Source organism: Odocoileus virginianus, chromosome 1 (genome assembly GCF_023699985.2).
Source record: "Odocoileus virginianus isolate 20LAN1187 ecotype Illinois chromosome 1, Ovbor_1.2, whole genome shotgun sequence".
In the NCBI taxonomy this organism is placed as follows: Eukaryota; Metazoa; Chordata; class Mammalia; order Artiodactyla; family Cervidae; genus Odocoileus; species Odocoileus virginianus.
Genome location: NC_069674.1, coordinates 84,071,526 through 84,087,189, shown reverse-complemented (window position 1 = coordinate 84,087,189; position 15,664 = coordinate 84,071,526). Strand labels below are relative to the sequence as shown.

General features: G+C 37.4%; 1 protein-coding gene across 1 annotated transcript in view; it reads right to left on the bottom strand.

Annotated features, from left to right (window-relative positions):
• The window catches only part of MACC1 (MET transcriptional regulator MACC1), an 86,468-nt gene that overhangs the window by 6,762 nt on the left and 64,042 nt on the right, over positions 1–15,664 (bottom strand). The window lies entirely within an intron of this gene.

The following is a 15,664-nucleotide window of genomic DNA, read 5'->3' as shown; positions in this document are numbered from 1 at the left end:
GCATCTTTTAATTTCATGGCTGCAGTCACCATCTGCAATGATTATGGAGCCCCAGAAATTAAAGTCTCTCACTGTTTCCATTGTTCTCCCATCTATTTGCCATGAAGTGATGGGACCAGATGCCATGATCTTAGTTTTCTGAATGTTGAGTGTTAAGTCATATTTTTCACTCTCCTCTTTCACTTTCATCAAAAGGCTCTTTAGTTCTTCACTTTCTGCATTAAGGGTGGTGTCATCTGTGTATCTGAGGTTATTGATATTTCTCCTGGCAATCTTGATTTCAGCTTGTGTTTCATCCAGCCTGGCATTTCCCATGATGTACTCTGCATATAAGCTAAATAAGCAGGATGACAATATACAGCCTTGATGTACTCCTTTTCCTATTTGGAACCAGTCTGTTGTTCCATGTCCAGTTCTAACTGTTGCTTCCTTACCTGCATACAGATTTCTCAAGAGGCAGGTCAGGTGATCTGGTATTCCCATCTCTTTCAGAATTTTCCACAGTTTATTGTGATCCACATAGTCAAAGGATTTGGCGTAGTCAATAAAGCAGAAGTAGATGTTTTTCTGGAACTTTTGCTTTTTCAGTGATCCAGCACTTGTTGGCAATTTGATCTCTGATTCTTCTGCCTTTTCTAAATCCATGTCTAAATCTATATCCTAAGCCTCTGTAAAAGCTTTAAACTTGTAATCTATGTTGAATTCAATTAAAATTCCCTGATGTTCAACTATCTAGTGCATTATTTTTCAACTTTTTATATATTGTTTAAAATGCTAATGTTTATAGCTAAAGACATCCAAGACTTTATTTTAAGCCCCCCAGTGACTGAGTCTGATAAAAAGATGTATTTGATGATATGATAAACAGCAACTGAGAGCATCAGTACCAAGGTAATGACACAGTATCACAGAGAACAGATGTCTCTTAAGGACAGCAAATGGGTAATTTTCAGGTTGTGCACTATGATGCATATTCAAAGTATATACCTTCACTAACTTTCCTGGGTAGAAAAGCTCTGTGTCAAGTATCTTGTCACAGCACAGCAGATTGCTATGTATAGAAAAGGCCTGAGGCATACTCAGTCACAAAGCAGCTCCTTGGTGCTGTCAGAAGCAGGTAATACACCAAGGTGATATGAGAATTAGAAACTACAGATTCAGAAGTCCAACGGTATATTTACCCACTTACTAAGGCAGAGGGCCATATAATCCCCTCAAGTTTGGTAATCTGTACTGATATCATAACAGTATGGCCAGTTTTTGCAATTCAGAGAAATGTGGGTAGATTGCTGAATCCCAGACCCTAATTAGGACCTCTGAAGTATGAAATGACTTCCCAGGAGTCTTCTGTATTTGTCAGAAATACAAGGAGGCATATTGCCCCTACACTCATTAGAAATACCCTGGAGTCTAAACTATAAGCTACCTAGAAATAGATATAGTGGTTTCGGAGTTTAAACACATGGTAAACTTCATGATTTGTACTAAAACATGAGCACATTTTGCATCCTGTTTTTGCTCCTATTTGCTGCAAACTAAACGTGGATATTCCTTCAGTGGAAAATTTGTTCTGCTATAAATAATATCATTGGTGGTTCTCAATGCAGATGACAGATAAATACCACTGTGGTACATAGTCAATGAAAATGTTTGAAATACATTGTTGTTAGTTATTTCACTTATTAAATCAAAATTATTGAGCTACTGCTATAAGGAATTTTGTTACAAAAAGGAATAAAATGAATATAGCAGAGCTCTTGTTTTTAGAAGTTTTACAGCATGGAAGGGAGATCAATTCTTGTGGAAACAGTGGCCTAATCTATGAATAGACAAGATTTGGTAGTAAATAATAATTAAGAAAAATTCAAAAACTACTTGCATATTGTAATTCAATGTAAGACAAAAAAATGGCAGTTCCATCAACTGAGAAGCACTATGCTGTAATAGAAAGAAAGAGGAGCACTGATTTCAGAATCTTGGATTCATATCCAATTTCCTTTTTCTTTTGGAGCATTCTTGCCTGGAGAATCCCATGGAAAGAGGAGCCTGATGGGCTATAGTCCGTAGGGTCTCAAAGAGTAGGACATGACTAAAGCAACTTAGCACCGTATGGCAAGACATGGGATAGTTACAGTAAACTTATCAAATTATCAGAGCTTTGAAGTTTAATTATATAAAACATTGATAATAATCTCTGTGTCTGTGTCCAAAACACTTCATGAAGTGTCTGGCATATAGGATGCATTTAATACTTTTCAATAGGATATGATTGTACTTTTTGGTGAGGGAAAGATAAGCAGTAGGGTTTTAGCCTTACTGAGTTTGAAGTAAAGGAGGGGCTATCTGTTATTCCCAATAAGAAACTGAAAGAGAGAGACAACCTCTAGGGAGCAGGCAGGGGTTTAGCATAACTCATGCTAAAGTGATGGTGAAAAGCAGGAGAGTAGAGGAAAATGCCACGGAGAAAAATGAAGGTGTAAAAAATTTAACCCATAATGACGTCTACAAGTGGGGACCACAGTTAAGAAACAGAAGCAATAAAAGGGTGGAGAAAAGCTGGTGTTAGAGTAGTAGAAAAATGAAGCAGATTGCTTAATGCTGCAAAAGTTAAGGACTGATAGTATGCCCCAAAGGACATTCGGTGGTTTGCTCACACAAGTTTATGTTCACGCAGCCTCCCAGTTCCATGTTCAGTGACACATTGGAAGATTAAAGTCATCCATGTTGCAAGAATTTATGCCAAGGAAACTGGCAAAAGCTATAAAAGCTATAAATTTTCCTCCCTGGACAAAGTTGTAAAACTTCTTCCAGCATGGCACTCTCTCACTGAAGATGTCTCTTCTTCTCTTACTTCTGCTACTTGGAGCATCAAGTGATGGGAAACAAAGAAAATGGAGAAGATTCAGGGTTTTGGCAACTAACAGGACGTTGGTAACCTTGGAGGAGGCAGTTTCCAGAGAGCGGTGAAAGGCAGACTGCAGCTATAAGTAGGTGCCAAGGAACCGGAAGCCACAGAACAAACGGGTCGCATCTGGAATTTGGAAGTTAAAGGAAGAGGTAGAAGCAGCGGAAGATAAAACTGTGTTTCAAAGGAAAACAATCTGTAAAAAGTGATACTATATAACTGAAATGAGAATTTGGTTTGAATCCTAACTTAGCCAGATGGAGAGTTTAGGGCTGCTGAGGATTAAAGAGGTAGCAAATGTAACATACTCAAGGAGAAAAGTCAACTTTCTTTAGGCAGAAAAGACATAAACACAGACAAACATTAAAATAATTATGGAGTTGGGGCAGGTAATTAAGGGGGCAAGTATCAAGAATAATTGAGAAGGGATTAGATCAAAAGCATATGTTGTAGTTATGTACTTGATACACTGATGAGAAATATTAAATTTGGGGATCTATATTTTCCCTCAAAAAGCAAACCTCCGCCAAGCACAGTAAATATAACTTCTTCTATATTAAGATTTGCCTTAACAAAGCGTGATAGAAGTCCAGTTTTCATCAGTGCAATAGTCTAATCAGTTGTTTGTTGTCCTATATGGTATAAATATATGACAATAGGGCTCAAATTCTTAAATACTTACATTTTCCCTTCTTCAGCACTTTTTATTGTCTAAAATCATTCTAGTTTTCTTAGCAAGTGAATATATGTTATCACAGGCAAAGACAACAAACATAACTTGCATAAATTAATTAACTATGGCCTTTATGTCCATCACCAACTCGATGGACATGAGTTTGAGCAAGCTCCAGGAGTTGGTGATGGACAGGAAAGCCTGGCGTGCTGCAGTCCATGGGATCACAAACAATCAGAGACACAACTGAGCAACTGAATTGAACTGAACTGATGGATTTATGAAATTATATCCAAATATACATACACATTAAGAAAACAAAGGATTCTAAACTTTATAATAAATTAAAGAGAAAACAAAATTATTTTCTCTGGAAAAGTTTGAATGAATAAAATGAGTAGAATAAGCAATTTTCTTTCTAGGATGGTCTAAGTTAAAACTAAAAAAATTGGAAATGAGCTCTTCCAGGTTTATGTTATCTTATATCTATTCAGTGGATTAAAAATAGTTCTTCCTGTCTTGCTCAATGCTATGATTTAAGGAAAGATATTTGGGAACTCTGCACTAATGCTCTAACTAATCAAAAGGACAGCATGCTCTTGAAGGTTTGTTTTTGTTGAATTTTTCTCCTAACGACAAAACAATTTCCATCAGCCTTCTCGTCTTTATCATAAATACTTGACACAGAGGCATCATTCTCATTTTTTTATGTTAACTTCATGGTGTTTGTGTTCATCTTTGAATAGGAAGCATGAGGCTGATGAAAGCAGAGAGTTGTTAATTTCTCATCTCTATGCTATGATCTCTTTGTATAAAGGGCAGCAGCATCAGCAAGCATTTAACCTATGAAGTCTGAGCAGTTTCCAAATCCTCAGAATTTTTATAGTAGGAATATGCCTTTGATTTATCTTTCAGATACTAGCAGACAAATAAAAAGGTAAAGGATCAGTGAAACAATAACGTGCAATGCCAGAAGAAATGAAACAGGATCGAGTTTTCCAAATTCAGAGTGCTTGTTCCTAAAAGCCAATCAGACTTATTAGATAATGCACTAGATAATGAAATGCAATATGGACAAAAGCAACTTAGATTGAGCAAAGCATTCTTCATCTTATTTTAGCTCATAAAATATGAATAGTATAAAGAATGCAAGTGGTTTTAACTACCTTGAGATAATTACATTTTGCCACATTAAAGAATTAATAATCCGCCTACTTTCCTCATAAAACTATAGAAGCAATGTTTCATTTTAAGTACAATTATCTGATGTATCAAGGCAAATTTGCCTCATTAGTGATTATTAAATGCATTCTATCTTCAGTGCACCATTTACAATATCCAGGTGGTCCTTCCATCACCTGTAGTTGGTAAGTAGATAAGTATTGCTGAAGATGAGGTTGCCATTATCTTCGGAAAAGAAGGGAGACTAACATATCAGGGGTCCCTATTTCCTTAGAAAGGAGACAGCACTTGGACTTGGATAAAATTTGACCTAAGATTCTTTTGGAAAAGTCTCTTTGGGCAGAGACAGCTGCGTTTGCTCTAGAAATAACCTCTTGAAACTTCAGGGATTAAGCATGAGTCAGAGGGAGACAGAAGACCCATTCCTTGCTACTGCATCAAAATAGTCTAACATCTTAGGAAAACCTGTTGGTCAAGCTATTCTCACCAATTCCTAGGTAGGAAAAGAGTCCAGGTCACCTGGCTATGAATATGAGGCCATTTCACTAAAGTATTACCACAAATTCATTTCAGTGTTAGATTTTTAATAAATACTAATTTAAGTCTTAAATACTAATTTAAGTCTTAAATACTAATTTAAGCTAGGCTTTGGTTTTCTGATTTTTTTTTTGTGATCATTAATAATAAAACTTGATAGAGAAAAATACAAATATTAGTGTTTATAAATACATTTTAAAATATCTCTGTAATATTTAACCTAATATGACTATTACTTCTATTTGATTTTTAGTGTGGTAATCAGATACATTGTTGTTGTTGTTCAGTCACTCAGTTGTATCCAACTCTTTGTGACCCCATGGATTGTAGCCCTCCCGGCTCATCTGTCTGTGGAATTTCCCAGGCAGGAATACTGGAGTGAGTTGCCATTTCTTATACCAAGGGATCTTCTTGTCCCATGGGTCAAATCCACATCTCCTGCATTGGCCGGTGTGTTCTTTACCACTGAGCCACCCGGGAACCCAATCAGATATATAATGCAGAATTAAACCAAATATCACAGGAATACCCCATATATTACACAGTGATGTCTTTTTTTCTTTATTCTGTCATCTCAAAAAAGAAGGAGTATATTTTTAGAATTACAGATTATAGCACCAAGCATTATAGTACTCTACAAAATAAACCATGATAGTCTAAATGTTATGTCACTGTGCCAGATCCCTAGTACAAACAATGAAGATCTGAGAAATTATTCTATACACTTTACCATTGGTAGATAAATTTTCACATAATATTTTATCTTTTTAAAGAAACTATTAATATATTTCTTACTGTAAAACAGCAGCAAACCATAGACATAAGCACCAAGGCGAGACCTGAACCAGGCCCAGATATAAAACCAGACAATACCACATCCTGTAAGCAGAGTCCATATGATAAAGCGTGAGCCAGAAAACCATAAGAGTGTAAGGATGTTCCTTTTACTTTGTGTAAGAGATATTTTCCAAAGAAAAGTAAATGCTGTTAAGCCAGTAAGAAAAAGCTGATCAGCCAGTCCCTCCCCCCTTCATTTTTTCCATGCATTACCAGTCTGCCAGTCTCTCAGAAGAGAAGGTTTAAAATCATGTGGATTTTTCCCTTATCTATATTCTTTCTATGGTTACTCTTGGCTATATTACTTAAAAATTAGTATACTTCATCTCATTAGAACTGATTCAAATGAATTCTTTTTAATGGCTGAGTAATATTCCATGGTGTATATGTACTACAGCTTCCTCATCCATTCGTCTGCTGATGGGCATCTGGGTTGCTTCCATGTCCTGGCTATTATAAACAGTGCTGCGATGAACATTGGGGTGCATGTGTCTCTTTCAGATCTGGTTTCCTTGGTGTGTATGCCCAGAAGTGGGATTGCTGGGTCATACGGCAGTTCTATTTCCAGCTTTTTAAGAAATCTCCACACTGTTTTCCATAGTGGCTGTACTAATTTGCATTCCCACCAACAGTGTAAGAGGGTTCCCTTTTCTCCACACCCTCTCCAGCATTTATTGCTTGTAGACTTTTGGATAGCAGCCATCCTGACTGGCGTATAATGGTACCTCATTGTGGTTTTGATTTGCATTTCTCTGATAATGAGTGATGTTGTAATCAGTTCTAATGAGATGGATGAAACTGGAGCCCATTATACAGAGTGAAGTAAGCCAGAAAGATAAAGACCATTACAGTATACTAACACATATATATGGACTTTAGAAAGATGGTAACGATAACCCTATATGCAAAACAGAAAAAGAGACTCAGATGTATGGAACAGACTTGTGGACTCTGGGAGAAGGTGAGGGTGGGATGTTTCAGGAGAACAGCATTGAAACATGTATATTATCTAGGGTGAAACAGATCACCAGCCTTGGTTGGGTGCATGAGACAAGTGCTCAGGCCTGGTGCACTGGGAAGACCCAGAGGGATCGGGTGGAGAGGGAGGTGGGAGGGGGGACTGGGATGGGGAGTACATGTAAATCCATGGCTAATTCATATCAATGTATAACAAAAACTACTGTAATGATATAAAGTAATTAGCCTCCAACTAATAAAAATTTAAAAAAAAATTAGTATACTTCATTCCCTTTTTCAAAATCACACATTGTCACACAGTAGTCAAATTCACTTATTCCTCTTAGACAAAATAATAAATAACATGTATTTAGCTATTACATTGTGAAAAGCATTGTCCCAAATATTTCACATATTTCAATCCTTCAAACACCTGAAAAATAGGAGAGTATTATTTGCTTCATTTTACAAGAAAAAATGATTCCTAAAAAAAAAGTCAAGTAATGTGTCAAGGTCTTAGGGCTAATAGCTGGTAGAGATGGAACAGAAATCCAGACCAGGAATTTTAACCAATGCTCTGGCAGTCATTCAAGACTCTCCAAAATATACATGTCCAGCCATATCTCCCCATGATTATTAAAATGACCTCTCTCCTCAAACACTCATATTCTCCTCAGTGGTCTCTAGAAGTCACTGTATCCAGAGCCCTGAAATCCCCTTCTAGTCCTCACCAGTTATTAACATGTTACCTGTCCTTCAGGACTAATATATGCCCTCTAAAATCTCCTGATTCTTTGATTTTATTTAGTTAACTCTGAAAAAAGTTATCATCAGTACAGCACAGTGAATAGAACTGTGTGTAAAACAAACCTAGATTTAAACCCCAGTTCTGCCACTTATCTGCCACATAATTCTGGATAGCTGACACAAATGTATTCACTCAGTTTGCATATCTATAAAAAGAGAACGGTTTAATGTCTGCCTTGAAAAGTTTGTTGAAGTAAAGGAGATATTGTAAAGAAAATGCTCGTAATGATTAGATGACACACAGTAAACATGCAACAACTATTATTCTCACTATTATTTATATTCACTGGTCTGTCTAGTCAGGCTATGGTTTTTCCAGTGGTCATGTATGGATGTGAGAGTTGGATGGTGAAGAAAGCTGAACGCCGGAGAATTGATGCTTTTGAACTGTGGTGTTGGAGAAGACTCTTGAGAGTCCCTTGGACTGCAAGGAGATCCAACCAGTCCATCCTAAAGGAGATCAGTCCTGGGTGTTCATTGGAAGGACTGATGTTGAAGCTGAAACTCCAATACTTTGGCCACCTCATGCGAAGAACTGACTCATTGGAAAAGACCCTGATGCTGGGAGGGATTGGGGGCAGGAGGAGAAGGGGACGACAGAGGATGAGATCACCAACTCGATGGACATGGGTTTGGGTGGACTCTGGGAGCTGGTGATGGACAGGGAGGCCTGGCGTGCCGTGATTCATGGGGTTGCAAAGAGTCGGACACGACTGAGTGACTGAACTGAATTGATTTTAGCATCTAATCATATATGTCTTTGAAATATAACAATTCAAATATTAACAGTTTATCCCAAGTCCCATGCCAAATGAAATATGACTTCAGAGAGAAAAAAATCATACTTTCATTCTGTATTTGTTGTAGTTCCTATGTTCCAATGTTGAGAACTGATAATCACAGAAAACATGTTAATTGTATGGATGATTTAAATAGTGAGTAAGGATACAGAGGTGAGAGTCTAAAAAAGTAGGAAGAATTCCATATAGAACTTTCATTCAGCTATAAAAATATTAATAAAATTACCTGTTTAAGAATTCCTACTTTACCATTTTAAAGCTAGACTTAGAATAAAGTGCTCTGGACACTATAGCAGCCAGTTGGAGAATGAGGAGGGAAAAGATTGTAACTGAAAGATAAGACAAAGAATTATCTTCTTACTGATTAAACACGGATGGCAGAACATATAAATATTGCCTGTTACAACTCTCTATAGGTGAGTGGTTTCTGAGATGAAAAAATATCACCATTAGGAAAGTTGACTTCACTGGGCTTTTCTATGGGAGGACGGCCCATTTTGGTAAATCAGATAAGAGACCAGCCTCAGCAGGTTTATCCGTGCCTGTCGAGGTGGAGGTGGAGCCCAGCGGGCGCTGCCAGAAGGTAGTTTAAAAAGGGAAGTGAACCTTTAGTGTCCTTGGTGAATAAATGTTCATACTGAATAAGATGGAAAGAGCACAGCCTTTACTGTTAGGCAGGGGACCAATGTGAAACAGTTGCTAAGGAAATCACTTCTGTCATAAATGGTAATAATCTCCAGAAGGTTAAATAAAGAATACCTAGTTTAGGCCAGTGAGTGTCTTGACCCCAAAATCCCCAACATTCTACTTGTAAAATACAACTGCTTTTTAATATGGACTTATTTTTAAAATATTTTATTGATACCTGTTTTTTTAAATTAAAAGCTCAGAAAAACTCCAATGAATTTTTACTAACATAATTTTTCTTTGCATAGTATAAATATACATTTTTCCCAAAAGAAATACTCTGAAAAACACGTTTTGCTTATAATCATATTCCAGGTTGTGTAATTTTGCTTTTTATGTAGGAATTGTGGCATCATTAGAAAAATTGAATAACTTTTCTTAAAATTTAACTTCGGGAGATGGTTAATTTAAAATTGGTGTTTGCAGAAATCTCCAGAGAGAAGCTTTTTTCATCTTATAAAAGAATAAAAAGTGGCCAAAAGAAAAATGTGACAGACACTCTTTTAATAATCCATTCTTAAATTGGCTGGGGCTTGATGAAGATGTTGAGGCAAATTTTGATAGAATCATGACATGGCTTGAAAAAAAGAAAAAAATGAAATAAGCTTTTTAAATTCCCCGTCCCAACCATAACTCCCAGCTCTGCCACTCAGCCACTATGCTGTATTTGGATTGCTGATCAATGTGTAGGGTTTAAAGTATAAGGACTCCAAAGTCAAAGGACTGTGCTCCAAACTTGGTTCTGTGAGTTTCTAGCTATGCATGTTTGAGCAAGTTACTTAGCCTCCCTACAGCTTAGATAACATTAGTATCCACCCCACAAGTTTTTTTGTTGAAAAGATTAAATAAGTTAATTTTTGAACTGTTACTGGAATAGTGACTGGCACAGAGTAAGTGCCAGATAACTGTTAGATAAAATAAAAATAGAACAAAGGAAAAAGGGAGAAGTTGAACAGCAAGGAAAGTGAGTGAAAAGAAGCTGATTGTAGGCATTGGCACACTAGGAGGAAATTCCCTAAATGTGTGTCCACTGAGGAAGTGAGATAAAGGAAATAAAAAGTAGCATGGGAACCATGAGAACTTGTTATCTCCTTGCCCCAATTTCAATTCCCTCCCTCTGCATACATACCCTATCCAGAACTAATAAAAGTATGTATTGAAATCAACTGCTTAACCTGTAAATTAATCTTATTGAAGAATCATCTCTTCCCTAGCAGAAAAATATTACACAGATTTTTTTTCTCCTTTTTCCCAGAGACATGGAAATCAGCATACATTTACCCTTTACAGTACGTAGTCTAAAAGGTAAAGATTCTCATAGATTATTTGGAATAGCTTCAAGCCAATATATTATGAATTAGTTTCTAAACATTTAACCATATGCACCAAAGTGATGAGGGCTTCCCGGGTAAAGCTCAGCAGTAAAGAAGACACCTGCAATGCAGGAGCCGCAGGAGACATGGGTTTGATCGCTGGGTCAGGAAGATTCCTTGGAGGAGGTCATGGCAATCCACTCCAGTATTCTCGCCTGGAGAATCCCATGGACAGAGGAGCCTGGAGGGCTACAGTCCATAGAGCTGCTAAGGCTCAGACACGACTGAAGCGACTTAGCACGGCCAGCACCAAAGTGAAGATTGTTAGTGTTCATCACAATAAATTGAACAATAGGCCCTAGAAAGACACATAGAGTGTTTCCTTTCTGCTTCTGAGTATTTATCAGCCTCAGGCATAGACTGAGTCATTCGTGATTTGGGCTGTGCTAAAGTAAATAAAGGAAAAGTAGGCTGTTAGCTGGCCTCTATGAAGATTTGGGGGGAGGACTAACTGAAAACAACCACGATTTGAGAGAAGTTGGATATTTAACAAAATTCCTTGATAAACGATTCTAAGTAAAATCTTTTTAAAAACAGAGCTTAATGAGAAAAAAAAAAAACAAGTCCTCATTTCAACTGGACAACTTTTTTTGGAAATATATATATATTTTTTACAACTGTTTTAGGTTCACAGCAAAATTGAGAGGAAGATACAAAGATTTCCCATTTATCTCCTGCCTCCACACATGCATAGCCTTCCCCACTATCAACATCCTTCACCATAGAGGTATATTGGATACAACTGATGAATCTACATTGATATATCATAATCACTCAAAGTCCATAGTGTAGGGTTAACACCTAGCTTTGTAAATTCAATTGGTCTGGACAAATATAAAATGATATGTATTCATCACTATGGTATCATATCGAGTTTTTTCACTGTCATAAAAATCCTTTGTGTTCTGCCTATTTATTCCTCTCTTCCAACCTCTGGCAACCACTGATCTGTCTCCATAGTTTTGACTTTTTCAGAACATCATATATCTGGAAATTATACAGTATATAGCCTCTTTAGATTGGGTTCTTTTCTTTAGTATTGTGATTTGAAGGATCTCCCATGTCTTTTCATGGCTTGATAACTCATTTTTTTATGTGCTGAATAAAACTTCATTGTCATGTAATATTCTGTTACACCACAGTGTACTTATCCATTCACATTCACCTACTGAAGGACATCTTGGTTACTTCCAGGTTTTACTAATTACGAATATAGAAGCTGTAAACATTCATGGACAGATTTTTGTGTGGACAAATGTTTTCAATGCCTTTTAGTAAATACCAAGGAGCAGGACTAATGGATAATATACCAAGAGTATGTTTCATTTGCCGAAAACAGCCAAGACACTCCAAAGTGACTGTGTATTTCCACAAGCAATTGACTGTGTATTTCCACGAGCAATGAATGAGGGTTCCTGTTACTCATATTCTCAATAGCATTTGGTGTGGTCAGTGTTCTGGATTTTGGCTACTCTAATAGGTGTATGAGTGTGTGCTTATGCTCAGTTGTATCCGACTCTTTGAGACCCCATGGACTGTAGGCTGCCAGGCTCTAGTCTGCAGATACACACTGCACACACAGGTGACATAGTTACTTCAAAGGAAGAAAATTTTCTCAAGAAATCAATACCCAGTTGTATGCTCAAAAAGGAAGCAGAGAATATAGATTTTGCCTATCAAGTCATTATCTAACTAGAGAGATAATTTTTCCTTAACTGAAATATCTTGAAAATGTTTCCACTCATATGAAACGGAGATACAGACCATTTTATATGTGCTCATCACTGGAATATTTTTATTTCAGTTCAGTTAAGTCGCTCATTTGCGACCCCATGGACTGCAGCATATTAGGCTTCCCTGTCCATCACCAACTCCTGGAGCTTCTCAAACTCGTGTCCATCGAGTCGGTGATGCCATCCAAGCATTAATCATCTGTCGTCCCCTTCTCCTCTTGCCTTCAGTCCTGCCCAGCATCAAAGTCTTTTCCAATAAGTCAGTTCACATCAGGTGGCCAAAGTATTGGAGCTTTATCTTCAACATCAGTCCTTCCAATGAATATTCAGGACTAATTTCCTTTAGGATTGACTGGTTTGATCTTCTTGTGTCCAGGGGACTCTCAAGAGTCTTCTCCAACACCACAGTTCAAAAGCATCAATTCTTCAGTGCCCAGCTTTCTCTATGGTCCAAACCTCACATCCATACATGACTACTGGAAAAACGATAGCTTTGACTAGATGGACCTTTGTTGACAAGTAATGTCTCTGCTTTTTAATATGCTGTCTAGATTTCTCATAGCCTTTCTCCAAGGAGCAGGTATCTAATTTCATGGCTGCAGTCATCATCTGAAGTGACTTTGGAGCCCAAGAAAATAAAGTCTGTCAGTGTTTCCATTGTTTCCCCATGTATTTGCCATGAAGTGATGTGACTGGATGCCATGACCTTCTTTTTTGAATGTTGAGTTTTAAGTTAGCTTTTTCACTCTCCTCTTTCACTTTCATCAAGAGGCTCTTCAGTTCTTCTTGGCTTTCTGCCATAAGGGTGGTTTAACGTGTGTATCTGAGGTTTTTGATATTTCTCCCAGCAATCTTGATTCCAGCTTGTGCTTCATCCAGCCTGGCATTTCACATGATGCACTCTGCACCCTGTTAAATAAGCAGGGTGATAACATACAGCCTTGATGTACTTCTTTCCCAATTTGGAACCAGTCTATTGTTTCATGTCCAGTTCTAACTGTTGCTTCTTGACTTGCATACAGATTTCACAGGAGGCAGGTCAGGTAGTCTGGTATTCCCATCTCTTTAAGAATTTTCCAGAGTCTGTTGTGATCCACACAGTCAAAGGCTTTAATGGAGTCAATGAAGCAGAAATAGATATTTTTCCAGAATTCTCTTGATTTTTCTGTGATCCAAAGGACGTTGACAATTTGATCTCTGGTTCTTCTGTCTTTTCTAAATCCAGTTTGAACATCTGGAAGTTCTAGGTTCGTGTACTGTTGGAGACTAGATTGGAAAATTTTGAGCATTACTTTGCTAGTGTATGAGATGAGTGGAATTGTGCAGTAGTTTGAACACTCTTTGCATTGCCTTTCTTTGGGATTGGAACAAAAGCTGACCTTTTCCAGTCCTGTGGCCACTTGTAAGTTTCCCAAATTTGCTGGCATATTGAGAGCAGCAATTTAACAGCATTATTTTAGGATTTGAAATAGCTCAGCTGGAATTCCATCACCTCCACTAGCTTTGTTCATAGTGATGCTTCCTAAGGCCCACTTGACCACACACTCCAGGTGGTCTGGCACTAGGTCAGTGATCACACCATCATGGTTATCTGGGTCATTAAGATCTTTTTTGTATAGTTCTTCTGTGTATTCTTGCCACCTCTTAATATCTTCTGCTTCTGTTAGGTTCATACTGTTTCTGTCTTTTATTGTGCTCATCTTTGCATCAAATGTTCCCTTGGTATTTCTAATTTTTTTGGTATTTCTAAATGTTTTGCTTCCTTGGTACTTCAAATTTCTAGTCTTTCCCATTCTGTTGTTTTCCTCTATTTCTTTGTATCAATCACTTAGGAAGGCTCTCTTATCTCTCCTCGATATTCTTTGGAACTCTGCGTTCAAATGGGTATATCTTTCATTTTCTCCTTGCCTTTTGCTTCTCTTTTTTTTCTCAGCTATTTGTAAGGCCTCCTTAGACAACCATTTTGCCTTTTTGCATTTCTTTTTCTTGGGGATGGTTTTGATCATAGCCTCCTGTACAGTGTTATGAACCTCTCCCATAGTTCTTCAGGCACTCTCTCTGTCAGATCTAATCCCTTTAGTCTATTTGTCACTTCTACTATATAATCGTAAGGGATATGTCTTTGTGGTAAATAGAGGAAATGTTTCTATAACTTACACTGAATAGTATACTTTGTTTTAATGTTAATAAAAATTTTGCATTTTATGTATTTTCTTTGTTTTACATGCTGTGAGAAATGGAGTATTTCCTGCCATACCAGCAAACAAGGATCACAGTAATCAGTGATTCCAACCCTCCAAATGTGAATTCCTGACTCCTAAGTGTACCCAGGAAGAGTAACTGAGCTCTCTGGCCCATTGGGCCAGTCGCTCCCTACAGTGAGCATGGAGGAATTCAGGATGTGAAAAATGCAGGATGCTGGGCCCAGATGGCTGAGATGCATATGAAAGGAATGATTTCAGTAAGCCCAGACTCCTGTATGTTCCCATACATAGAAAAGTGCTACATTCCTTAACTTGAGATATCTGGTTTTCTGTAATTTACCAGAAACTTTTGATGTTCAGACTACCTGCCCTTTGTTGTAAACTTCTATATGACCTGACTCCTCCCCCCACTTCCTCAGAGCAGTTCTTTCGGGGCTGCTTGAGAAGCTGCCTTCCAGGCTTAACTCCCCAAAATTTCCAAATAAAACATAACTCTCAACTTCTAGTTTGTGACTATATTTTTAAGTTGAAATCATTCTGTATTTGATGTCTATAGTTATTGTATGCAAAATTGTGAAGGAGATAGATAACGCACACAGATATCTCTAGCTATTGTTACCAACGACCTCACACATTTACTCTCTTAAATGTTTTTTTTTTGTCACCAAACATTATTTATCACCAATGACTAACTATTTTTGAAGCTGATAAATACTTACTATTGTGTCCCTTTTCCTTGTCCTGACCGGGTCCCAACTCTTTCCTTCAAAGTTTATCTTTTCTCCGCCTCAAGTCCTTATAGCCCTCCATAACAACTGCCTATCTGATTTGGTCAATTTATTTGATAAAAGACCATATGTAATCCAGTAGGAGAAACATTAATATATCTTAAAGGCTCTTAATGCCATTAAAGAGTGACATGTGTATATTTCAGATAACATCAATGGTTATAGGTGCAGTGATTTCAAT